Here is a 27097-nt window from a genome sequence, read left to right as displayed (position 1 = left end):
ATGAAGAGAGAGCCTTCAGAAAAATTTTTACCACCTGTATATCAGATAGAGCATTAATCTCCAGGATATATAAAGAACTCAAAAAACTTAACACCAAAAAAACCAATTAGCCCAATGAATAAGTGGGCTAAGGAACTGAAAAGACACTATTTTCCATTTTGAAGCCTAACTCTAACTGGTCTATTAGTTAAATACAGTACATCCAAAGGAAGGTAACAGGCACATGCGGTGGGAAAGAAAATGCCCAGTGTTAGTAATTTTTTAATATATTTCAATGGGGTTCACTCATTCTTTTTTAAATTTTAATTAGATATGTATGATAGCAGAATGCATTGTGACTCACTGTACATGACTGCAGCACAACTTTACATTTCTATGGTTGTACACGATGTAGCATCGCACCATATGCACAGTCATACATGTACCTAGGGTAATGATGTCCATCTCATTCCTCTATCTTTCCAACCCCCATTCCCCCTCCCCATCTTTTCCTCCCCTTTGCCCCATCAAAGTTCCTACATTTTCCCCATGTCCCCCACATTATGGAGCAGCATCCACTTATCAGAGAGAACATTCAGCTTTTGGTTTTTTGAGGACTGGCTTGCTTCGCTTAGCATGACATTCTCCTACTCCACCCATTTACCTGAAAATACCATAATTTTATTCTCTTTTAATGCTGAGTAATATTCTATTGTATATATATATACCACAGTTTCTTCATCCATTCATTTATTGAAGGGCACCTAGATTGCTTCCACAGTTTAGCTATTGTAAATTGAGCTGCTATCAACATTGATGTGGATGCATTACTATAGTATGCTGATTTTAAATCCTTTGGATATAGACCAAGGAGTAGGATAACTGGGTCAAAAGGTGGTTCCATTCCAATTTTGTTACTTTTGTAGTACCACAAAGGAGTCCATCATCAGACGAAAACTAAATCCTTAATTTAATACAGTATAATACCATCAGACGACAGCTTCAGGTATCAAAAATTGCATAAATTCATGTAAAATACAGACTATTTTCTCTAATCAAAAAGAAAAAGGTAACTCATCCAATCTGGTTTATTGGCTGCATTTCTATAACTTTCTTTTGCAAACAGAGAGAAAAATATGTCTCTCCAAATGTACAATTACATAATTCAATCAGAGTAACCCCATGCATTTCATGAATCAGTATTCACCAACACAGCAAATTTTGGGGAGGATAGGGGCAATGTCAGTCAAAATTAAGAGTCATACTAAATGGCTGAAGAAGCTAGCACAGACTGGTAGATTAATAAGCTATTCAACATCTGTGTATAAACAATGAAGGTGAGTTCAAATGCCTGAGGGCATTGTATCATTCAGCACTATTTTAATCACCACAAGTATTCAAGCTTTGGGCAAATGAATATGTGTTCAGGGAAGTCACAGAAAACACTACTGTGAAAATGAAAAATGGTTGGAATAAGGGGCCCAAATATTATGTCAAATTGGACATAAGCATATGAGTATGATATATTTTTATTATAAATCTGTGTGACTTACCATTTAAGACTCTCCTTTCCTCACGATAGTCTGTAGGGCGATTTGGGGGAGGAAAAGTCAGTTAAGAATACTATCATGTCAAAGACAACATTAGAATATTTGATTTAATCCTCACAGCCCTTCCTTCTTAAAAGTCTTTTTTTTTTTTTTTTGGTAAGTCCTGAGGACAGAAATGAATCTAATAAATAGATGGCCTTTGTTTAAACTAAGTGAGTTTCATCTATAAAAACAGCCAGGCAATTTCTCCCAATGTTTGTCTCTCATTTCACTGGGCCTTTTTCTACTTCTTTGGTCACTTTTTTCTAATACCTCAGTTAATCACTTTCTTTCTTACCCTACTTTATGCTGGAAATCAAATGGAAGGCTTTGGAAACTCTAGGCAATTGCTCTATCACTGGGTTATACTAAATGGCTGAGGAAGTTAATTCCTCTAGGAAGCAAATAAAACCCAGGTTTAGTCTAGGATATCATATTCTAAATTAGTATAAACAGATTTATGAAACTATATTCCATAAAATAAAACACACATGTCAACAACCGAAAGAAATGCACTTTATAGTTTTTCTCTTTTAGTATTATCAACACTTAAAAATCATTATTATAAGATTAAAGTAGCTGAAATAATGAAAATACATTAAGACTTTCACATGCATTTTGAATGTAATTATTAGTGTTAAAACCCCCTAAAAATTTAACAGGTTTGTTTTTTCTCTCTTTTTTTTTTTTCAGGATGGCAGCCAATTTCACAAAGCTGTATCTTAAAAACTATAAGTGTATTATCATTAAGGTCACATCACTTGTTAAATTGACATTACCTTGTTTTAAGAAAAATAAAACAATGTCCTTAAGTCAAAGCTTCCAATTTTTTTGTCTTCTAATTTCTAATCATCAGAAATTCCACAATTATTTCTATTTGATTTATCCGTCACACAATAAGCATGTCTAAGGAGGCCAGATCATATTCCTTTCCATTCTCCCCATCTTACTAAAATCACTTTATGACAGAAAGTGATCTCAATAACATATAATAATGAAAAAATCCCCTCCTTCAAGGATAAAAATTAGAGGGTAAGGGCCTGAATGAAATCCACCACTTTCAACTACAAATCAAAGATGGAATTTGTCTCCCTTGAAAATTGGCCCTATTTTTGACATGCTGTTGTTTAATATATTTCAAAAAGACATGAGACTTAAAATATACTTAAATTATTCCTCAAAATGAGCTTTCTTTGTCAACCCTCAGATAAAAATCTAATCTTATAATCTGCAAGGAACACAGATGTCTCCCCCTGATCACTTACTTTACTCCAGTTTTATCTATCACTGTTAATGCATCTGTGATTCTTAATCTTATAGTAAACAGTAAATTCACAACACATAAGCAAATAAATCTATCTTCAGTGTACAGCACAGAAAAAAGTTTGATCTTATTTATCATGAAAAACAATTTGTTTTTAAACTAAGAGTTACACAAGATTTTGAAAAATTGTCCTGATAATTTTTTCCTAGGAAAAAAAATTATTTCATGTGATCACTTCTTGCCTTAGATGAGTTGAATCTTCAGAACTTTCTAAATTTTGCAAGATTAGTCAATGTTTTCCTAAGTATTTTTACTCCAATATAAGAAGTACCAGATAATATTACTTTTTTTTTAAAGAGCGAGTGAGAGAGGAGAGAGAGAGAGAGAGAGAGAGAGAGAATTTTTAATATTTATTTCTTAGTTCTCGGCGGACACAACATCTTTGTTGGTATGTGGTGCTGAGGATAGAACCCGGGCCTCACTCATGCCAGGCGAGCGCGCTACCGCCTGAGCCACATCCCCAGCCCAGATAATATTACTTTTAAAACTGTTTTTAAAAAAACTAAATCATAGAAATATAGACCACTTTTTACTCTAAAGCATACTTATATCTCAATAATTTTAGTCACAGGAGATATTTTCTCCCTTGAATAGAACTTTGATACTCTCTCTTGATAGTTAATCCTATCATTTGGTTGGCCCCATGAATAATCAAATTTATATCTTCTCATAATGTTGGTTAATTACTCTGAAAAGAGCCTCTACTCCTGAAGAGGTCAGAGTCATTAAGAAGGCCTGACTTGTCATCTGTCAGCAATCTACTCTTCATTAGTAAGGGGACTAGATGAGCATTTTTAACTGTGACCCAAACCTGGTTCACCATTACTGAGTGGAGCTCCTAGGGTAAAGAAAGGCTGTTTTACCAGCACACTCATTCTTTTAATAAATATCTATTTATAATCATCTTAACAGGGAAAATATATTCAGATTATTTATACATAAAGATAATTTGAAAGATTTACAATATAACTATAATAACATGGTTACTTTCATGTGTGCATGGGATGGGAAAGGTCTGATGGGAGACAGTTATAACAAGGAACTTTTTGAATCATAAGAATTTATTACTTATTAAAAAATAAAAATGTTTGTTCTTTTTAATATTATGTGATAAGATTTATTAAAAAGGTAAGTAGGAGACATTGTAGAATCATAGAATAAATTATACTTGGAAAATTTAAAGGACTACACTGAGGAAGTAGTATTTTATTGTTTTGAAAATATAGGCATTTGTCAGACAGCCCCAAAGAAAAGCATTCTATAAAGAAAAATTCTGAAAATTTATATTTGAATGCTTTTTATTCATCTTGTAATTACATTTTTCATGTCCTTTTCTTATTCCAAAAGGTTGGTATTATGTAACTATCAGATATGAGATCAGTCTTAATACCATGGATCTTATTCACAAAGTTCAAACTTTACCATTCTAGATTCCCTTGACTGTTTACTCTTTTTTTTTAATAGACTTTTTTTTCAGTTGTTGATGGACCTTTTTCCATTCATTTACTTATATGTGGTGCTGAGAATCTGACCCAGTGCCTCACACATGCTAGGCAAGTGCTCTACCACTAAGCACAATTCCAGCCCTTGACTATTTACTCTTGCCAGAAGATTCACTGGTTCTCTACAGTGTGTTTAATAACCATTGTTTTCTCATCTTCCATATCTCTAAACAAAACTTGTCTTAAAGAAACACAATGATAATTCTTGATTTTGCTTTGAATTACATATTCATTCCTAAAATCTTATAAATTCTATGCTTTTAAGCTATCGTTAACCTATGTTTCCTGTGTTCATCTTGGTAAATACCTTCTGAATCTCCTTTATATTCTATATATCTCCTTTAATTTCAAAGGCTTGGGATTACACATTCTCCTAGAGGCAGTTTACTAACAGAATTAAAATGAAGACTTAATAGTTAAAAATAAAAAGCTGGGTATGTAGCTCAGTCAGTGGCAGAGAACTGACTTAGCCTGTGTAAGATTCTGGGTTCAACTGTCAGCACTGGGGGGAAAAAAAGGTTTAAACATATATTCTGAAAAAAATCCCAGGATTAAAAGATTTTAAAGTATCAGATACTTACATATTCTACAGTTTTTCCTCCACTGTTCATTTAATTATCATACTATATACCACACTTCCAGAAGTTTATATTTTCTTCCTCAGTCAGCTAACCTCATCAATTTTCATTCAATTCTCCAATTTGTCAGTTATTTTCCATTCCTGTCCTATCCTCTGAGTGTCTAACAATTTCTTCCTCGTGTGGAATCACCTACACATCAATATACACATTTAAAAATCATTTTTGCATGATGTTATGGTTTGGATCTGGAATGTCCCCCAAAGGTTCGTATTTAAAGGCTTGGTCCCTGGCTGGTGGCACTATCAGGAGGTGGTAGAAACTTCAGGAAGCAGAAGTGAGTCACTTTTGGCATGTCCTCGAAATCTGTATCTTGTCCCTAGCCCTTTCCTCTGTCTCTCTGCTTCCTGGACATCATGAGGTGAGTAGCTTTCTCTTTCATATGTTCCTGCTGCTATAATATTGTGCCTTTCCTGAGGCCCAATGCAATGGAGCCAGGTGATCATGGACTGAACATTTGAAACCATAACCCAAAATAAATCTTTCCTCCTTTTAAGTTAATCATCTTATGTATTTTGTCATAGCAACAAAAAGGTAACTAAGACATCTGAAAACAAAACAAATGGTGACACAAAATGTCAGTCAGGCACACCAACACCAGAAGATACACTTCCTGTTTGGGTTTGCATCTGCCTCCTAACCAATTACATTTCCCTTTAATCTTTCTGGCAGAAATCACCAAGATAATAGGCCCTATGGCAGCATGAACAAATTAAGTCAGCCAGACTGAAACAGCAAATCTGCTCATTTAGTAAAGCCTTTCACTATGACCACTTCATTATGACCACCTGTCCCTGCTCTCCACTAGTCTTACTTCTCCCCTACCTGTTAGCCTTGAAGCTTGTGCTTTGTCTACCTGAATTATACCATTTTACCAATGAGGAAACTTAGGCTCCTTATAAAAAGAATTTTGGTTTTACAAGAAGTTGAACTGCAAGCTGGCAGTTGGCCCATTTAACACTTTTCTTGTGCATGTTAACAGTGCTGTGACAGAACAGGACACCTGGAAATTAATGACTCATCACCTTACTGGTGCAATGTCTATCTATATCTCTGACTCTACAGATGCCAGGGTTTGACTTGCATGGGATGAACCAGAGAGCTATCCACTGTCTTCAAACCAGCTTAGAATGCATGTGCCACTAATATTTTTTTTAAATAAAGAACTACTACATGCAAAATGCTTTCTCCATTTCAGCTCTACTAACATTGGGGGATAGACAATTCTTTGTTGTAAAATTCTGTCTTGCATTGTAGAGTATTTAGTAGCATCCCTGACTTCTTTCAATCCACAGAATGCTAGTAGTATTTAGTTTAGTTGCTATAATCAAAATGTCTCCAAACATTCCCAAATGTTCCATTAGGAAGAAAATCAACCCTAGTTGATATACTAGTGGTTAAGAACAAAGGAAAATAAATTATTTAAAAGTGGTTAACATTATTAAAGCAAAAAGGTGCCTATGATTTCTTCAAACATTAGGCTTCTCCAATTAAATAACTCTGGGTTTAATTCCCAGTATAAGAAAGGAAGGAAGGAAGGGGAGGGGGGAGTGGGGAAGGAAGGAATGATAAAAGAGGAACTCAAGTTTTGGTAAAGTATGTACACATATAAGCCTCAGTGTCTTTGCTTTTCAACTGGAAGTGTAATAAAAGCTCTAAATCCTTCCATCTTCAACTATTCTACTAATCTACAGTTCTAAATTGTTTACAGTCATTAAATGCTAGGGAATGACCATGAAACCTAAAAACATAAAGCAAATAGAAACTACAATAAAGCAAAGAGAAATTAAGAAGAAACATTTCTGAGACTACATGATGCCACTGGAAAATATAATTATTTTTTAAAATATTATATTACATTTTTTAAAGTATACTTATGTGTTAGAACAGTGCTGTCCAAAAGAAATATAAGACAAGCCAAATGTATAATTTTAAATCTAATAACAATTTAATGAAGTAAAAGAGAAACAAGTTAAATTTAGTAATAGGTTTTGACAATATTTCCACAATATTATCATTTCAACATGTAAACAATGTAAAGATTATAAATTATTTTACATTCTATTTTTTCCAAACTATCTTTAAATCCAGAGATATTTTATTTTAAATTTACATTATATCTGAATTTGTACTAGGCACATTTCTATTGCTCAATAGCCACATGTGGTTAGTAGCTACAATAATGACAGCCAAAGAATAAGGGCAGAATAAGAACTCATTTTTCATCTTTATCAGAGAATGAAGTGTTCCACCATAGAAATTACCAAAATGGAAGCTTACCTTTTCAAGCAAAGCTTCTTCTTTATTCGTTATTATTAATACTTCCCAGAGCCTTTTATAAATCATAATACTTTTAAACAAAGGATTATAATAAGCAAAGCTGATTCTTTGCTTAGTAATAACATTATGTTGTATATTCTGAGTCTACTCACTGTCCAGTTTTATTCCTTGAATCACAGGCATTACTCCAAAGCCACAACAGAAACCACCAAATAAACTTAGAACTAACATAGAACTGCCTAATTTGGTGATCCCCAAAATGCCAGTTCTGGATCCCTACACTGGGGTCTGACAGCTCACCTCATCTAAAAATTTTAGGCTGTCATTCTGAAAGAAGCCCATGTATAAAATTCCTCTTCAGTATATCTACCACCTCACCCACCAAGTTCCATTTCAGCAACAGTCTCCTTTCACCATCACTTGGAGTTCTAATTGTAAGAGAAACACATACCCTGGTTTGTCACAGATTATTCTCTATTGCCAGCATAATTACTAATAGAGCCTGCTTTCATCCTTAAAACTGTCCTAGTTTGGACAATTACAGTTATACCATCTAATAGTCTCTATTGGTGAGTCTCAGGCCAGCAGAGACTGATGATTCATCGTTGCCTATGATGAAAGGCATATAAGGGGTTGTTAAAACAGCTTTCTTATTTCTGACACATTCAATCTTCCTCCTTAGTTGCTTTGTCCCTTTCATAATGTCTCCCTGTTCTGGTCAGCCTGGAGTTCAGGCCACCTTACCTAATACTTTTCCCTAATCCACTGCTGTTTGGTCTAATTTGCAATCTTTCTGTGGGTGGATCTTAAGTCTCCACTGTTACAGAAGTCCCTTTACTTACAACCAATGCTCTTCTGGTTTGTAAAATTCTTATCTTTGCTTCCTAATGCCTTTCAAGTTTTCTCATCTCACCATCCACTACTGGCCTCACCCTAGCAAATCTTCATGATCTCAAAAGATTTTATGGTGAAGCACAGACTGATTCACAACTCCACTCTTACAGGTCCTGTTAATAATAAGAATAATCTTTCAATTTTCACAGAAATATAAGCATCTTTCATGGTAAAATAGATCACTGCATGCTAGTATATATCCAATAACTGTAGAGATGTATACAAGAATCAAAGGAACAGAGGGGCAAAGATAGCCACAATGCAATAACCACTTCAATTTCCTCCATCATCTGTTGCTTCTTATGTAGCAAACATTATTCAATCCTTATAATAACATTAGGAAGTTTGCTTTTTTTTTTTTCCTTTTTGCCATACTGGGGATTAAACTCAGGGCCTTGCTCATGTTAGGCAAGTATTCTACCTCTCAACTATATCCCCAGCCCAGGATATTTATTCTTAAACCCCATTTTATTGACAAGGAAAAATAGTTTGTTGGATTTTTGTGGTTTCTAAAAATTTTTTAATATTTTGTCTTCTGGATTTTTTGCTGATATTATGTAACTTTGTTTCATCGTTGTTACTGAATGATTTTAGGTTGTCAGTTATTTTTACCTCAATATTTTCAACATACAATTCCACTGGCGCCTACCATTGTTTTAGTAAACTGGCTACAGTAGCTAGTAAATAAAACTAGTTGTCAATGTTCTAACTAATGGTTACCTATCTCTGACTACCTATTTTCTCATTATCTTTGATATTCTATAGTTTCACTACAAAGAGTCTATATGTTGCTTCTCTTTCATTTACCTTGTTTCAGATTTGCTGAACTAGCTAAACTTAGATTTATACTTTTAAAAATTCTGGAAAAATCAAAGCCACTGACCCTTCATATGTTGCCTCTTCCTTATTCCTACTACTTCACTCTGGAAATTTGCTTATAAGTGTTAGATTTTATTATTCTGGTGTTCAGGTTTCTTGCATATTTTCTTGTCTCTGTGCCACATTCTGTATAGGTTCTGCTTTTCAATCCTGCTGTTTACTGAACTAACTCTTCTACTATTTTTGATTTATTTGACTATTCATGCTATATACTTTTTACTTTCACCAGTTTCATTTTTCATTTCTAGATGTTCTAGACAGTTCTTTTTCAATTCTATGTGGCTATTTTCCACTCATGTTACCAGTTCATTCTTATTTTCCCAAATATTTAAAACATAACTATCTTCATTCTAGATAAAATTCTAGGGGTGAAATTCTGCAATTTGTTTCTGATTTGTTTCCTCACGTGTTCCCAATTTTTTAAAAATAAATGACAGTGGAATGCATTACAATTCATATTACACATATTGAGTACAATTTTTCATATCTCTGGTTGTATATAAGGTATATTCCCACCAATTCATGTCTTTATACATGTACTTTGGATAATAATGTCCATCACATTCCACCATCATTGCTAACCCCTGCCTCCTCCCTTCCCCTCACACCCCTCTGTCCTATCTAGAGTTTGTCTATTCCTCCCATGCTCCCCGTCCCTACCCCACTATGAATCACACTTGTTTTATCAGAGAAAACATTCAGCATTTGTTTTGGGGGGATTTGCTAACTTCACTTAGCATTATCTTCTCCAACTCATCCATTTACCTGCAAATGCTATGATTTTATTCTCATTTATTGCTGAGGAATATTCCATTGTGTATATATGCCACATTTTTTATCCATTCATCTACTGAAGGGCATCTAGGTTGGTTTCCACAGTTTAGCTATTGTGAATTGTGCTGCTATAAACATGGATGTGGCTGTGTCCCTGTAGTATGCTGTTTTTAAGTCCTTTGGGTATAGACCGAGGAGAGGGATAGCTGGGTCAAATGCTAGTTCCATTCCCATTTTTCCAAGGACTCTCCATATTGCTTTCCATACTGGATGCACCAATTTGTAGTCCCACCAGCAATGTATGAGTGTACCTTTAGAGAAATGGAAATCAAAACTACTCTAAGATTTCATCTCAGTCCTGTCAGAATGGCAGCTATTATAAAGACAAACAACAATAAATGTTGGCGAGGATGTGTTCTCAAATTTTTTATTGAGCACTAATAACTATCTGATCTGTATCTATGGGGTTTTAGGGATTCAGGATGAAATGTGTTACTTCATTAAAAATTTATGCATATATTTGCCAGGAAGCCTATAAACCAATAACAAGAGACCATTTTACTTCTTGGTTTGGAGTTTCTGAGACCACATGGGTGTGATATTTGAATCCCAAATGCTTATTCCAAACTCATACGTAGTACATTTAAACTCACAGGTGGGTAGGACTGAAATCAGCTAAACCTGAACCTAAATTTCATAAATAACAAAATGCTTAAGCTATTGGATTAGTCAGCTTTTCATAACTGTGACAAAAAAGAAAGAAAGAAAGAACATCAACAGAAAAAGACAGTTCCTCCAGTCAATGACCTTTTGACATTATAAGATCAAAAGCCTCCATGCAAAACATGATAACTTCCCCAGTAAAAGAAATATGCAATCTGTGAAGAGGCATGATGACCATCTATGCCTGCATTAGGCAAATCTAAAACTCCTCTTTCTCACCATTCAACAGACAAAAAGCTGCTTCCCTCTCTTTCTATAAATTCACCTGCTACCAAGAGATACAAGAGGCAAATCTGAGCTTAACAGTTCCTGGCCTCCTTGCTGGGTGAATACTGCAAAAATCTTTCTTTTTTTCAACGCCCAGAGTTTCAGTAATGGCTTCTGTGTGCAGAGAGCAAGCCCTTGCTTGGTATTAAATTCTCAGAAATTTCTCTTTCCTCTTCTCCATCACCTTGTAAACAAGATTAAGACAGAAAAGACACTCCAACATCTCAGGGATCTTCCTGCCTATTATGAACTCAAAAATGTCTTCCATTCCTGTGTGACTATGGAAATGTGTGGCTCTAAGTTCCTAGTATCTATATAATGGCTTGCGAAAGTGGAGGGTTATCATTCTTGATTGCTATTCTCCCTGACTTTTTTTTTTCAATCTGGGAATTTCCTTATGAGGAAATTTTCTGCATAAGACAAACCTAAAACTCCTCTTCCTCAACATCCAATATACAAGAAGCTGCTTCCCTCTCTTTCTATAAGTCCTCCTGCTACCAACTGATGCAAGAGGCAAATCTGAGTTTAACAGTTTCTGGACTCCTTGCTGGGTGAATACTGCAAAAATCTTTCTCTTTTTCAACACCCAGAGTAACCTGTAATTTAAAATTATGTTTGTTGTATTTGATCAAGCATGCTGAAGATAGATTTCTATCATTTCCAGAGAGATAGAAAAAAATTAGAAAAGTTATTTTACTAATTAAATTTCTTCTACAGAGTAGACACCTATGTTAGTTAGCTTTCTATCCTGTGACAAAGTACCTGATTAAACAACTTAAAGAAGAAAAGATTTATTTTGGACCATGGCTCATGGACTGAAAAGTCCATGGACACTTGGCGACACCACTTTGGACCTTTAATGAGGCAGATCATGGCTGAGTAGAGATGCTCACCTAATTGAGACCATGAAAAAAAGGGGGGGCACCCAGCAACAAGATATAGTCCCCAAGAGCACACCCCCAATAACCCACTTTCTCCAGTTGGTTTTACTTCCTACAGTTTCCTCAACCTCCCAATAGTTTACTGAGCAATTAATCCAACAATAGACTAATCCTTTGGAGAGGTCAGAGTCCTCAAGATCTAATCACTTTCAAAAATCTTCACCTGCATTGGCAACCAGTCCTTTAATGCATGAGTCTTTGGGAAATATTCCAGATCCAAACTACAGTCATACCCAAGGAGCGTGATCATACTTTCTAATCACCCTGAATGGCATCATAGAAGAACACATGATCTTTACTACTAGATTATGAAGGTACATAACATTGAGGATTTGGTAAAGTTAGTTGTTAAGAAATTTTGGGTAGGATCATCTCTCCTGCTGGCACTTAATTAGTGAACATAGGAGCCAATGTAGATGCAAAAGGGATTGGTTTACAAAAGTAAGTGGGTTTAGAAGAATTTTCAAACATGAAGCTCAAACTTATTTACTTTGTTATATATACATATTGCTTATTTGTTTTGCAGTGATAGGAAGGAAAATAATCCTTACTTATCTTCTATTCCACTCATTGTGCAAGGGAATTTATTCACGTGAATTCCTAATATTATGAATCATTGTACAAATTAGAAGTAGAAATTGGCTTCAAGATTGCACAACTAATATGTCATGGTGCTATGATTCAAATCTAGATATACTTATGCTAGTTTCATTCTATTGAGAAGCCTCTGGCAATCAATCCTTCAATTATAAACTCACTGAAATAAGTAGCAGAAGACTCTAGTTGTACCAATTTATTCCTAATTTGAGTGTCAAGATTAGGAGTTACTCAAAAGAAATGACGAACATTCCTTCATAGAAAGCGATTATACAAGCTATTTCTTATACTTCAATTCCATGTCTAAAATTCTCAAAGTGTGCTCTTCTGAAAGAAGGTCAGGAAGTAAGACATGACTACTTAGATTATGGAGCCTCAACTCAGAGGTAAGGGGAAGAAAATGATTATACTTTGAAAGAAGTTTAATAGAAGAATGGGGTATTCTATATTAAGGGTCTAAGGAATGTGAACAATCAGGTAAAGTGGACACAAAGAAGGAGGGAAAATCTTACTGTATAACTTTTCATATTTTCAGATTTTTTAATCATGTGAATATATCCCAATCAAACAATTTAAGTCTAAAAATCAACCCTAACTAAGTATTGTTGCCAATCTGCCCATGTAACAACAGGCTAAGAGACTAATTAAAACTAAACAAAGAGTAAATAAAGTTTTCTTACTTTTGTAATGCTTACTCCTCACACTATGAATTCTCAAAAAAAAAAGTGTTAAAATTTTAAAACAAAGTCACCACATAATTCTCAAGAAGAACTAAAATTAAACCTTTGGTGTATCTAGAGCAGAAAGATAATGAAAATGAGGAAAATACAGTGATTTATTTAAGTCTATTTATTGAACTCCAAGGGGAAAAATACTACTTATATATCACACATCAATAATGCCAGTTTAACACTAGCACCACTTACTTACCTTTTGGGATGGCAGGTTTAACTGCCATTCTGCCAACCAGGCATTCTTTCAGCATGGATTCATAATTGACCCAACGGTGAACCTGGCATGGGAGATAAATGGCAGAAATGCAACATAAGTCTAACTCACAGGATGCTCTTATTTAATTATGAACAAAAAACAACCTTCTGAGACTGCTCTGGGGCAGTTTCACTTAGCCAACAAGGAGTGATAGGAAAGCAGAATAGACAAAGACAATTTAAAAGAGTGTCCTCAAAGTATGCTCTACAGACTTCTGGAAGTTTTTAACACCTCTTTAGGTATACACAAAGTCTAAATTAGTTTCATGAGAACAGTGAGATGTCACTCACCTTTTTCACTGTTTTGACATCAGCAATGATGCTGTAAGCAACAGTGGGCAAAACTGCTGGCATCCTACTAATCAAGGCAATGGCTCCTAAATGTTCTAGTAATCTTTATATTCTTTGCCACCACAGACTTGGGGGAGGATGATATTTAAGACTATCCTATACAAAATATAAAAATTATTAATTTTATTAAACCTGGACGGTTTAGTGTGGATATTTTTAGATTCTGTGTGGCAAAATAGGAAGGTCTCAAAACATACTTCTACTATAAAGTATGATGATCATCTTAAGGAAAAACACATAAGAAATTGCTCAATCTGCAAACTGAATAGGGCTTTTCTCATGAAAAATCATTTATACATGAACTTATAAGCAAACTGGTTATTCAGATTTGGGTATTTAGCAGACACTTTTCTGAAAATGAGCAAAGCAGGAGGTACTTCAAGGAAAACAACTGACAATATTTGCTGCCAGACAACATTGGTGGGAATTAGATTTCAATAATCTTTTTGGTTGGCACCTTCTCAATATGCATTAAAAGCCTTAAAATAAATAGGTCTTTCACTCATATATTTAGGAATTTACTTGAAAAAAATATTTGCATTTACACAAAGATGCAAATACCACGACACTCAATCACAGCATTATTTAAATAAATGAAATGCTGGAACAATCTCAATATTCAATTGTAAAAAGATCAGTAAAGGAAAATCATAATATATTACCCAGTAAAATACTATATAAACATTAAAATAATCAGGTCAAAAATGTTGATATTAGAATCTTTATCACCCTGAGTAAATATGTAACACTAAAACAGAAAATTAGTTTACAAATATAAATATCTTATAATGGGCACTCATTTATTAATATAAATTGAAGTTAAATTTGTCAAATATTTATGGAGCATCCACTAATGTATAAAAAACTATCTTTGAAGGAAATGGTTGGGGTAGAACTTAAGTAAATACATAAAAAAAAAAAGATAATCAGAGAGGCAAAGGCATAGAATTGGTGAAAAACAGCAGGGACTTCAGTTTGCTCAAAGCAGAGCAAACTGATTTACCCTAATATATTTTATTTTTTGTTATATTTATTTTATTATATTTATTTACCCTGATATATTTTCCTTAGGGTGTCAAATACCAGGTAAATAACTAAATTTATTCCACTGTCAGTAGTGACCCACTGAAAAGTTGAAGAGCAAGGTGCTAAGACAATGGTCTTTAATAAAACCAATCTAGGGACTAGGGTTGTAGCTCAGTGGTAGAGCACTTGGCTAGCACGTGTGAGGTACTAGGTTCAATACTTAGCACCACATATAAATAAAATAAAGGTCCACTGACAACTAAAACAGTATTTAAAAAGAAAAAGAAAACTAATCTATCTGTCAAGTTATCTAAACTGGTACTGAAGATACTGAGCAGTATTAAAATAGTAGGGCTAAAGAAGGTGATGATGAAACAAGGCAATGGGAAGGGAGAAAAACGTATAAGATTTAAAGTCATCATTGGATTTGGACAGTGACTGGATACTGGGGCAGAATGAGAGAAGGCAAAGATTATTCAGTGCCTTCAAGTCCCTGTTATAAATACAAAAGAGGGGAAAATAGGAAAGAAGAAAAGTTTATAGCATTTGAGAGCACACTGAGTCAAAATATCAACAGGTTATCAAATTGCTCATGAGGCATTTGGAAATGCAAGACAAGAGGTCAGGAGTGGGATCAAAACTGGAGACAATTATGAAAATAAAGAGATTATTTAATAGTCTTTGTATGACTCAAATATTTGGCACAAGAAAAGTTTTATATTGAAAGATCCAAAAAGCTTCATCACAATTTCTAATATACAAAGTTGTTTACTTTCATGGTGAGTGAAAAGTCATAAATAAATTTCACTGGTCTAATTAAAGACAAGGGGAATGTAGCAATTTGGTAACTACAGCATTGGTTTAGCAGCCAGACTTAATGATATAGTAGTTCTTATAACTTCTTCCAAAAAAGCTTTCCTTAAATAAGGCCCATATAAACTCGTAACACGAAGTAAGACTAGATTTCACTGAAAATTATTATTGTGAAACAGTACATCCAGCATCAAGGCGGATACAGGAGAAAAATGTGACAGACAAGTTTTAAGGCAAATATTCCTAATCCTTTTTATTTGGTTTGCATTGCTGGATAATAACAAATATCAAATGACAATGGGAACTTCCTTTAAAACAGCAATAAGTCTCCCAATGAAAATGCTATTACAACCAATATGCAAACATGACTTTTCTCCAACCCAGGTAGAACATTAACAGCAAATGAGATTCTGTCACTTAAGTAGATGTATACTAGTACTTTTAAATATTAAACAAATTATATTTACCATAACCTAGTCAAAAAAACAAATATTAACATAAATTAAAAAAATAGGAAGAACAGAAACCAAATTATATTTGATAAAAAACAATACAAAATAACCCAATCTAATTCAGGTCTCTTGAATGATAAAATCCCAGTACTATAACATGGCTAATTATCATTAAAATACAAACAAAAACATATGTGAAACAAAGGCAAATTTCTATCCTTCTAAAGATCGCTAGAATAACAGTTGAGAATAATTAAAATATTCTGGGTAACTTTTTTAATGTACAAGAGCTTACATTTACCTAAATATAAGGCAGAAAGTAACTAAGTATCTTCTGAGATACCCATAGACAATCTTTGCTATCACTCAGAAAAAAATAACTTTTCTATTCATTTTATCAGCCTCATCTATCTTTCTATGTGATATGCAGATTCAGTACAGTGAGCAGGCAGAATGTATATACAATCCCTAAATGAGGAAAGACTAAGAATAGAGAAGCTAAGTGACTTGCTTAAAGTGAGAGACTCAGCAAGTTAGCAGCAGGTTTCAATGTTCCTTTTTCCAATCTTTACTGCTTTCTGTAAATCAATTACCATTATTATAAAAATAATCAAGATGTGGTAAATACTTGCCAAGGGGGAAGCAGCAAGTAAGCCAAGGATCTGAAACCACCTCAAAAGTTTTAATACAAAAACAAATTAAATGGACAGCTGCTACTGTGAACATCTGCCTATATTTCAAGATTCAAGTCAACATATCTGAAATTTACGCAACTATTTTTTTCTTCCTAAAAATGTCACAGTGCTAAATCTATGAGCACTCTTCCATTGTATTACTTCAATTACTTTCAGTATCTTACCTGATCAAAAAGGTCAGTACCATCTGATCCTGCTGCTCTCATCAGTTCATCTTCTCCACCACGATGAAACTCCATATATGAGCTGACATTATAAACAAACCCTATATCAAAGCAAAGAGAAATAATATCCTCAATAAACTTCTTAAATATTGTAAAGTCAATACATGTAAGTTCCAATAAATCTTTCCCAATACATTTTATTTAACAAATTATTAATTCAGAACTGTAAAGGGTCTGAAATTTCACTATACTTGCAAGCCAATAAGTTTACCTGCCAGTTTCATGGGCCCTGGCAGACTTGAAGGTTGGAAACATGTTTAGCACTCACATCAATAAATGCAATATTAATATTTGTACAGGTTCCCTGAATCTCAATTCCTATGAAGCTATGAAAATGGCCCAGTAAGATCTGTTCCTTCAGGAGAGGCTCCTTGAGCTTAGGAAACTTGAATCTTTTATAAAGGACAGTAAGCACACCTGTCCTTATTCTAAAGGGAGATATTATCTATATTATATAGAACCATAAGCAAACCTGCTCTTTGTTCTAGAAGGAGATACTTTATCACCCAAGTTTGTTCACTATGCAAACATACCTAAAAAGATAGTCCAGAACAAAAAAACAGTCAATATCTGCTTATAAGATACACAAAAATGCAAATACTCATAGAGCATTGCCTCCCAACACAAAATGATGAAATTCTTTATGTGTACATAATTTTTGAAAGTAAAACATGCCCAGAGAGTTTACACAGCAATAATATTCCATTCTATCATCCTATATTGTCTTGGTAGAAGGATCTGGTAGATAAAGAGGAATCAAGATCTCATCCATATGCCTGACCTGATTCAACACAGGTGACCACTTCGGTCTGTGAAAAGTAAGTCCAACTCTTCTTTTCAATTGTCCAGGAACAAAGATGTATAGTTTATATTTTAATCTTTAGCTTTTTCCTAAATATTTATATAATCTGTTCATCTATTCAATTACATTTTTATCTGTGAGAAACAGGGAACAAATAAAGCAGCTATCTCAATGAATAACCTTCTGAAAGAAGTGAGCTGCTTTTTAAGTATAAACAGTACATAAGTAAAAAGCACATAAACTCAGCCCTAAAGACACCTTGAAAGTGTAATAAAAACTGTTTTTTTAAATCCAAGATTAGCCTCTTTTCATATGATGACCTCCATGAATTTAAAAAACCTCAAATAACTTAAATGTTCCAGTGATATAATTATCCTGAAAGGAAAGAAGAAGCTAATTTCAGTCCCGAGAAAAGTACTGAAGCTTTTCCACCAGTTCAATTTTTGAAAATAACCAATTAGTCCAGGGTTCTTTATAAAACTGCCTAAAGGCAAGCACAAAAGGAAATGAATTAAAAGAATCTCTTTCAGAAGTCCTCCAAAGAAGTTTAAAAAAACTAGTTGAGTCAAACTACATTTCTCCTTCTCCATCAAACGTGTTTGTATTGTTTAATGCTCCAAAATCCAAAGAACACAAATGTGATGGTAATGATTAAGATTAAAATTATTCCCAGTGGGCTTCTTAAAACAGAGGATGCATCCCAAATAAGTTTCAAACTTTCTCTGCAATCTAGTCTTGACCAGAGCTCTAAAATTTCTCAGGAACAAGATCTTTACAACACATGATCATCTGTGACAAATGTCATGTTTCACAACCAGTTTTTCAGGTAGCTTTAATAGTTGTGTCAGCCTGTAAAGCCTAAAATATCCCACATATGTTCTCTGCTGCCTTATCGCCCCTTAGATTGATGCCCCTCATAATCCTGCCTTTTTTTTCTGAGAGACCAGGACCTGTGGACCTGAAAAAACATCCCATCCTTTTCAGACAGACAAAATTAGGAATGCTTACAAAATCCTTCACCTTAGTAATTAAGTCTATTAGACAGTATTTCAGTTCAAGATATATTAGATCCAAACACACTTAGTAGTATTAGTAATCTGCTCATTATGACTCTTAAACCAAGCTCCAAAAGGGAACTGGTCCATTTCCTCTGATACTCAGACTCTTCCCTTCCTCTTTTGTCTCCTTCCTTTTTTTCCTTTACAAAACCATTTCCTAACAATTAAAAAGTTGGACCCTTAAATGTGGAATAAAAAAAAATCACAAAAATTTTATGCTTTTTCCCATCATGCCTTATTATGCTCTTTGTTCATATATAGCTTTTATCAAATAAATCTCTGGAGTACAATGTTCTAGCCTCTTACCTATTAGCACCTAATCTTTTTTTTTTATTTTTTTTTAAAGAGAGAGTGAGAGAGGAGAGAGAGAGAGAGAGAGAGAGAGAGAGAGAGAATTTTTTTAATATTTATTTTTTAGTTCTCGGCGGACACAACATCTTTGTTGGTATGTGGTGCTGGGGATCGAACCCGGGCCGCACGCATGCCAGGCGAGCGCGCTACCGCTTGAGCCACATCCCCAGCCCCCTTAGCACCTAATCTTTAGAAAATAATTTCTTAAGTTTGCAGTGACACAATTCTTAAATTTCTTCCTACATCTCTTATTGCCCAGATGTGGCAGATTTCAGCAGCCAATTACCATTAAATAGAAATGAATAATATTTGTGGACCAAGAAGCATACACTCAAATTGATGCTAGGCTCTAATTTTTCTGCAAAAATGTAAATTCTAATGATAGAATAAGAAAAAAATAGGCAGAAACTGATTTATGAAACACTAACCCTGGATAGTGCAAAACTGGGCTTTGACCAAGATCTTCTGATCACAATCCAACTGGTACTATCATTTACATGGGTGACCTTCAGTGGCAGAGGAAAATATCTATCTCTATCCATCAATCCATCCCCTCCTTTATGCTCATACTCTATTGTGTGTGTGTGTGTGTGTGTGTGTGTGTGTGTGTTTGAAACTATAACCAAGAGTACACACAAGAAAAGGACTAATTTGAGTACTACTAAGAAAAGCAATGTATTAAATTAAATACAACAGCTGTATTAGGAAGATATATTCCAATGTTTAAATACACCATTTTCAAATGCCCTAGGAATTCAGGGTATACAATTATCTAATTCATTCTAGCAGAGGTGTAGCACAATTAAAAGTACATATGCAAGACAACAGCTAACCTGAGTTTCTTTAGGTAATGCATTGGTGTTACCTGTTCTTAGCACATTTCACAGTAAATTATGTCTTCTGTGTTGTGAGTCTAGAACGCTGAGCTCTCAGATAAGTTCTTAGAATAAAAATTTCCCATTTAAAATGATCACTTGATAGTTTGTCTTATCAGAAACTCTTACTTCAAGTCAATCACAAAATGGTGTCTGAACACTGGAAGATCTTTATAGGCAATTTTTAGTTTGCTCTCTCATCCAGCCCAAGATTCACCTCTACCCCACATATAGATAGAGGATCATCCAGTGTCTATTTGAGTAATTCCAGTGTCTGGGAGTTCACTACCCTTCTAAAAGCTCAGTTCAAGGATCAATATCATTTTTTAATTATTTTTTTTCTTATTACACACATAGAGCACAACTTTTCATATCTCTGGTTGTATACAAGGTATCTTCACAGCAATTCACGTCTTCATACATGTACTTTGGATAATAATGTCCATCACATTCCACCATCATTGCTAATCCCCACCTCCTCCCTTCCCCTCACACCCCTCTGTCCTATCTAGAGTTTGTCTATTCCTCCCATGCTCCCTGTCCCTACCCCACTATAAATCACACTCCTTATATCAGAGAAAATATTCAGCATTTGTTTTGGGGGGATTGGCTAACTTCACTTAGCATTATCTTCTCCAACTCTATCCCTTTACCTGTAAATGCCATGATTTTATTCTCATTTATTGCTGAGTAAAATTCCATTGTGTATATACACCACATTTTTTTAATCCATTCATGGATTGAAGGGTATGCAGGTTGTTTCCACAGTTTAGCTATTGTGAATTGTGCTGCTATAAACATGGATGTGGCTGTGTCCCTATAGTATGCTGTTTTTAAGTCCTTTGGGTATAGACCGAGGAGAGGGATAGCTGGGTCAAATGGTGGTTCCATTCCCAGTTTTCCAAGAAATCTCCATACTACTTTCCATATTGGCTTCACCAATTTGCAGTCCCACCAGCAATGTATGAGTGTACCTTTTGACACTTCTCAGACGATGACATACAATCAATCAATATATGAAAAAATGTTCATCATCACTAGCAATCAGAGAAATGGAAATCAAAACTGCTCTAAGATTTCATCTCACTCCAGTCAGAATGGTAGCTATTATGAATACAAACATCAATATCACTTTTATGATAACTAAAAATAAACATTAGAAACCGATATTTCCATTCTACACAGAAAGTACTCTTTCCAACTTGACAAACACTGTCTAATTTTTTTTAGGTAAAGTTTTAGTATTTATTTGCTTTTAATTTAAGCTCCCAATTATCTCTGATAAAGACTGCAGGTATCTTACAATAAAATACTTATCAATAAGTATGTGTCAATTTCTGTGTGAAAACTTTTAAAACCCACAGCAAGATGTGTAGAGGAAAATATACCAGTTGCCTAACAGTGTTGCTGTGAATGAGCTTTTAATACAATGTAGACTAGCAGCCAATGTGAAGAGACTAGTAATCATGATTATCTGATCTTAACAAATATTAAGATAAACAAAAATAGGGAACTCATTAGTTCTTTTAAAGGGAGAAATTCTCTTTATACTGTGAAGAACAATAAGTCTTTATAAAGGGGAAAACGAGCACATGATTGGTATTACAATTTAACCAATATATAAACATTCTTCATGAAGACTTCCTCCCATTCTCCTAGCCCTAGGTAACCACTAACCTTCTGTCTATATAGATTTGTATACCCTAGACACTTCCTATAAATGGAATCATACAATATGTGATCTTTTAAGATCTATCTTCTTTCACTTAGCATGTTCTCAAGGTTCATCCACGACATGTATCAGTAGTTTTCCTTTTTGTGAATAGATAATATTCCAAGTATGGATATATCACATTGTGTATCATTATACATTCATCAGTGGATGAACATGGTTGTTTCTACAGATAGTTTTTGTGTAGACATTTATGTTTTCATGTTCATTTTCTTTGACGTATAATCCTAGGGGTAAACTTGGTGGGTCAGATAGTGTTACAATTTGCATCTAGAATATCCCCCAAAGGTCCATGTGTAGAAGGGTTGGTTCCCAGCCCATGGTGCTACTGGCAGATAGTGGAACCTTCAGTAAGTGAGTCCTAGTGGAAAGAAGTTAAGTTATTAAAGTTGTGGCCTTGAAGTGGATACTGTGACCCTTTCTTGTTTTTCTGCATGTGGCTATTATGAGTAGAGCAGTTCCCTCTGCCACATGGTCCCATTATGATATACTTCCTTGCCACAGACTCAAAAGCAATACAGCCAACTGATCATGAGTTGAAAGCTCTGAAATTATGAGCTTACTTCCTTATAAGTTGTTCATCTCAGGTATTTTGCCACAGTGATAAAAAGCTGACTGACACAGTATTCTATATTTAACCTTTTGAGAAATAGCCAGACTATTTTTCCATTTTCACCAGCAATGTATGAAGGTACTAATTTCAGAGAGCTCTTTTTTGGTCACTACTTCAACTCCCCATAGAGAGAAAAAGCCTTTTCCCACTGAGAACCCAAATCATATCACCTATCTCAGATGATTAAAGTCAGAACTGGACTACAGGATACTTCAACCTCATCTCACACTTAGCTCTGTAAGACAGTGCTTAAAGACAGTCCAATGGAAGACTCTGAAACATTTTATACCTACTAATCATTCTCCCAGAGGAAGCTACCACAATTAACTACATCACCATGGTTCAGACCACACACCCATTAATAATTTTTCATTTCTTCTTTGTTCTTTTTTGTAAGTCAGAGAGTCTCACAAGTTAGTACAGAGACTCCTGAGGGAGCTCAAGACACTTTTGGTGGTCCAAGGCAAAAAAATTTTCACAGTGAGACTAAAATGTTATGCCTTTTTAAATTCACATTCTTCCACAAATGTAGGGTTTTCTAGAGACTACAAAACATGTGATATAAGACTGGATGCAGAAGGTAACATGATAATATACTTATCATCTACTGCCACACATCATGGATATTTACCAAAATGTAAAATAATACCACTATTCTGTTTTTCTGATTTAAAAAGTAGCTATTTTTCATAAACATAAGTACTATAAAAGATAACATATAGTGAGTTTATGTGTTAGTCAGTTTTTTGTTGCTGTTACCATAATACCTGACAAGAACAACTTAGAGGAGGAAAAGTTTATTTGGGACTCATGGTTTCAGAGACTCAATCCATGGATGGCCAACTCTATTGGTGGGCCTAAAGTGAGGTAGAACATCTTGGTGGAAGGGCATGGTAGAAGAAAGGTGTTCAGTTCATGGCACCTGGGAAACAGAAAGAGAGGGAAGGGGGCCAGGGACAGATGTGGTCCAGGCCACAGCTCCACGGACTTACTTCATGCCCTACTGCCTATAGTTACCACCCAGTACAGCAGTTAACTATTATTCAAATTATTAGTCTATCAAACGGATTAATCCACTGATGAGGTTATAGCTCTCAATGTAATCACTTCCTAAAAGCCCCACCTTTGAACCTCGCTCTATTGGGGACTATACTTTTAAAACAAGAGTTTTTCAAGATCCAAACCATAATAATTTTATTTTATTTTTAAATTAATATTAAAATATTCTTTAGGTTTCTTAATTTTAATTTCTAAGAGGCAAATATCAATCAAGATCATCATACAAAGTCCTTTGGGGGTCCATGATAATTTCTTACATAATAAAGGAATCATAAGACCAAAAAGTTTGAGGATCACTGCTATAAGCAAAATTAGTAATTTTGTAATCAGATTAAAAAATAATTTTTAGTTTTAAAATTCAAATATTTAACTCTAAAGTCCCATATTATATCCCATCAACAAAATTTATCTTAAGCCTGTCATGTATGTACCAAGTATTATGTCACCATATTGTATTACTCCTATTTAAATTATTCACCACTGTTCATGTTGTTGACTTCAAAATAAATGAGGAGGGAGAAGATATGTTCATAAGGTAAAATCATGGTATATTTCACTGTATTCAAATGTACAGCTTGATTTTTTTGTAACTACTGTGACTACTTTGCCATCTTGTGTTCAGTAAAGAAACTGCACATTATTTTCACTGTGTCTACTGATATTTATCTAATTACAACAATTGCTCAGAAAAATCTACAACTATAACTGAAGATTTTTAATTCTCTCCCTCAATTCTGCTAATGTTTGCTTTATATATTTTGAAGCTCTGTTGACACATAAAAACACTAAGAACTCTTTTCATCATTACAAAATTTCCATATTTGTTAAAATTCTTGTCCTTGGTAATACTTTTTATCTGATATTAATATAATCCAACCAGTCAGATTAAATCAAACTTTTACTTCCTGTCTAGATAATATACATTTTTCTACACATTTTGTTTCAACTTATCTGTAACTTTCAACTTAATCTGTAAGTTATCTGTATCTCTAAAGTATACCTCTTTTTTTAATTTTTTTTTTTTTTTTTTTTTTTAGTTTTAGGTGGACACAACATCTTTATTTTATTTTTATGTGGTGCTGAGAATCGAACCCTGTGCCTCATGCATGTTAGGCAAGCGCGCTACCACTTGAGTCACATCCTCAGCCCTAAAGTATATCTCTTATAGACATTATGCAGACAGGTCCCGATAACATGAACAGACACACACGCAACATAGACAGTCTCTACCTTTTAATTAGAGCACTTGGTCCATTTACATGTAGATTAACTATTATAGATGAATTTGAATCTACCTTTTTATTAATTCCACAGTCCCTAAATTTTCTGTCTCTGTTCCTCTCCCTTCCTTATTTTAAGTTAACCAATTTTCTACAGAATTTAATTTAGACTTATCTCTTTGCATTATTTTTAATAACTTTTTTAAAAATTACAGCATATATCCAGAACTTTTACTTGCTTACTTATGAATTAATATTATACCTCTTCATGTGTAAATTCATGTTTACTGCTCTCTATCCCCTATTCTTTTTTTTTAGCTGTAGATGAATACAATGCCTTTATTTATTTACTTATTTATTTTATGTGTGCTGAAGATTGAACCCAGTGCCTCACACGTGCTAGGCAAGTGCTATACCACTGAGCCACAACCTCAGCCCTATCGCCTATTCTTTTTTTTTTTTTTTTTTTTTGACATCAGGAAGCAGGGCTTTATTCTGCAATATGGAAAAAATACACTTTGCCCACCTTCCCCAGACATGAATCATTACCACTCAGGAACTAGCCAACAATGCCCCTTGCAGACCCCTTGCAGAGTTCTAAAGACAAACCAGAGCCCCAAAATTCTTTCTTCCCATAAACCCACCCATATCATTATTTACAGAATTCACTTTTACACAGGTATCAAAAAATTATACTAAAAATTTATCACTAAACTAACTTTATTATATTTTTTCTCTCTTAAATTTCTTTGCGAAATATCTTCCCTGTCCTGGTGACTTCTGCTTCTTATGTAAGTCCACAATACAATGTTATAACTTTTGCTTTAAACAGTCATATATTCTTTAATAGTGAAGAAAGTAAAATGTAATCTTTTCTCTTATGCAAACACTGTTTTAGTCAACTTTTTCACTGCTGAGATGAAATGACCCCACCAAGCACAACTGTTGAGAAGGAAGAGTTTATTTGAGGGCTCATGGTTTCAGAGGTCTCAATTCATAGGTAGCTGGCTCCATTCCTCAGGGCTTGAGGTAAAACACATGTTAACAACATGGCAGAAGAGTGTGGCAAAGGAAACCAGCTCATATGATGATCAGAAAGCAGAGAGAGACTCCACTGGCCAGATACAAATACATACCCAAAGCCATGCCTCAATTCCTACCTCCTCCAGCCACACCATACCACTTCAGTTACCACTCATTAATCACTATCATGGGATTAAATCACTGATTGGGTTAAGACTTTTAAAACCTGATCCTTTCTCCTCTGAACTTTCTCGTACTGTTTCACATGTGAGCTTTTGGGGGACATCTCACATCCAAACCATAACAAATACCATTTCCTGACTTCTTGAGCTGTCATCAGAAATCACTATCTTTCAAACTGAAAGCATTTCTTATAGTGCAAGTTAGCTGGTAATAAATTCTCAGTTTAAAAACTTATTATTTCAACTTAGCCTCAAAAAGAATTCTGTATCTTTGTGAATATAAAATTCAGAGTTGATGGTACCATATTTTTCCTCAGCAGTCATTTTATTATTTCTTGGTATGTTTTCTCTGACTACTTTCAAGATTTTCTCTTTGACTTTCAGCAAATGGATGTGCCTAGATGTGGTTTGCTTTCTTTTGACCATGTTTGGATTTGCTAAGCTTCTAAATTCACAATTTTAAGGATTTCTTCAAATTTGTGAAATATTTGGCTCTATTCTTCAAATATTTTTCTCATTCTTTTCCTCCTCCTGGAATTCTATACATATATATTGGACATTTTTATCTTCTCTGATAAGTCTCTGAGACTGTCTAATTGTGTTCCTCTCTGTTCTTCAGATTGGATAATCCTACTTATCTATCTGAAAGTTCACTAAATCTTCCTTATATCACCTCCAAACTACTATAAAACCAAATATCAAATTTTTTAAAAAAATTCATATATGCTAATTTTTGGTTCTAGATGTTCATTTTTTATAATTGCTATTTCTCTGAGATATCCTATTTATTCATTTTATACATACATTCTTTTACTTCTTTGTATACTTATAATATGTACTTTAAAATTCTTGTGAATTAAGTTCAAACACCTGTATCATCTCCAGGATGCCTTTTCTCTTCAGTGTGTTTAGTAACTTTGGATAAGATAGTAGAAACTCTAGATTCTGTTATATTCCTCCAACAAATTCTGTTTTAGTAGGCAATTGACTAGATCCAAACTCAAACTCTTTCCCATTTGGGAAATTGAAAATTTAAAGCTTTCTTCAATGTTTTAGCTTTGGGGATACTTATAGTTTGTCATATATGCAAGAAATAGTTTATATTCTTCTCTGGATCCTTCTTTCTTTGAAATTTCTCCTTCACTTTCTACTTATTGCAAATACCCCAATCTCTGTCTTCTAGTTCTTTAAGCCAGTAGGGGTGCCAGTCTCCATCTGAGTTTTATCCACATTTCATGGCATTAA

The 27097-nt window shown here is 34.3% G+C and overlaps 1 pseudogene across 1 annotated transcript in view; it reads right to left on the bottom strand.

The window, feature by feature from the left end:
* The window catches only part of LOC308649442 (cytochrome b5 reductase 4-like), a 46381-nt pseudogene that overhangs the window by 11626 nt on the left and 7658 nt on the right, over positions 1–27097 (bottom strand). Inside the window, exons 3-4 of the transcript XR_014024427.1 lie at positions 16878–16978; positions 13318–13399 (exon numbers count right to left, since the gene is read on the bottom strand). The product of XR_014024427.1 is annotated as a cytochrome b5 reductase 4-like (transcript). The remainder of the gene's footprint in view (positions 1–13317; positions 13400–16877; positions 16979–27097) is intronic.

This window comes from Spermophilus citellus, assembly GCF_964194105.1.
Source record: "Spermophilus citellus genome assembly, chromosome: 5".
NCBI classification, from domain to species: Eukaryota; Metazoa; Chordata; class Mammalia; order Rodentia; family Sciuridae; genus Spermophilus; species Spermophilus citellus.
Note: the sequence above shows the minus strand (reverse complement) of the source record. Positions and strands in the feature narration are given on the sequence as shown.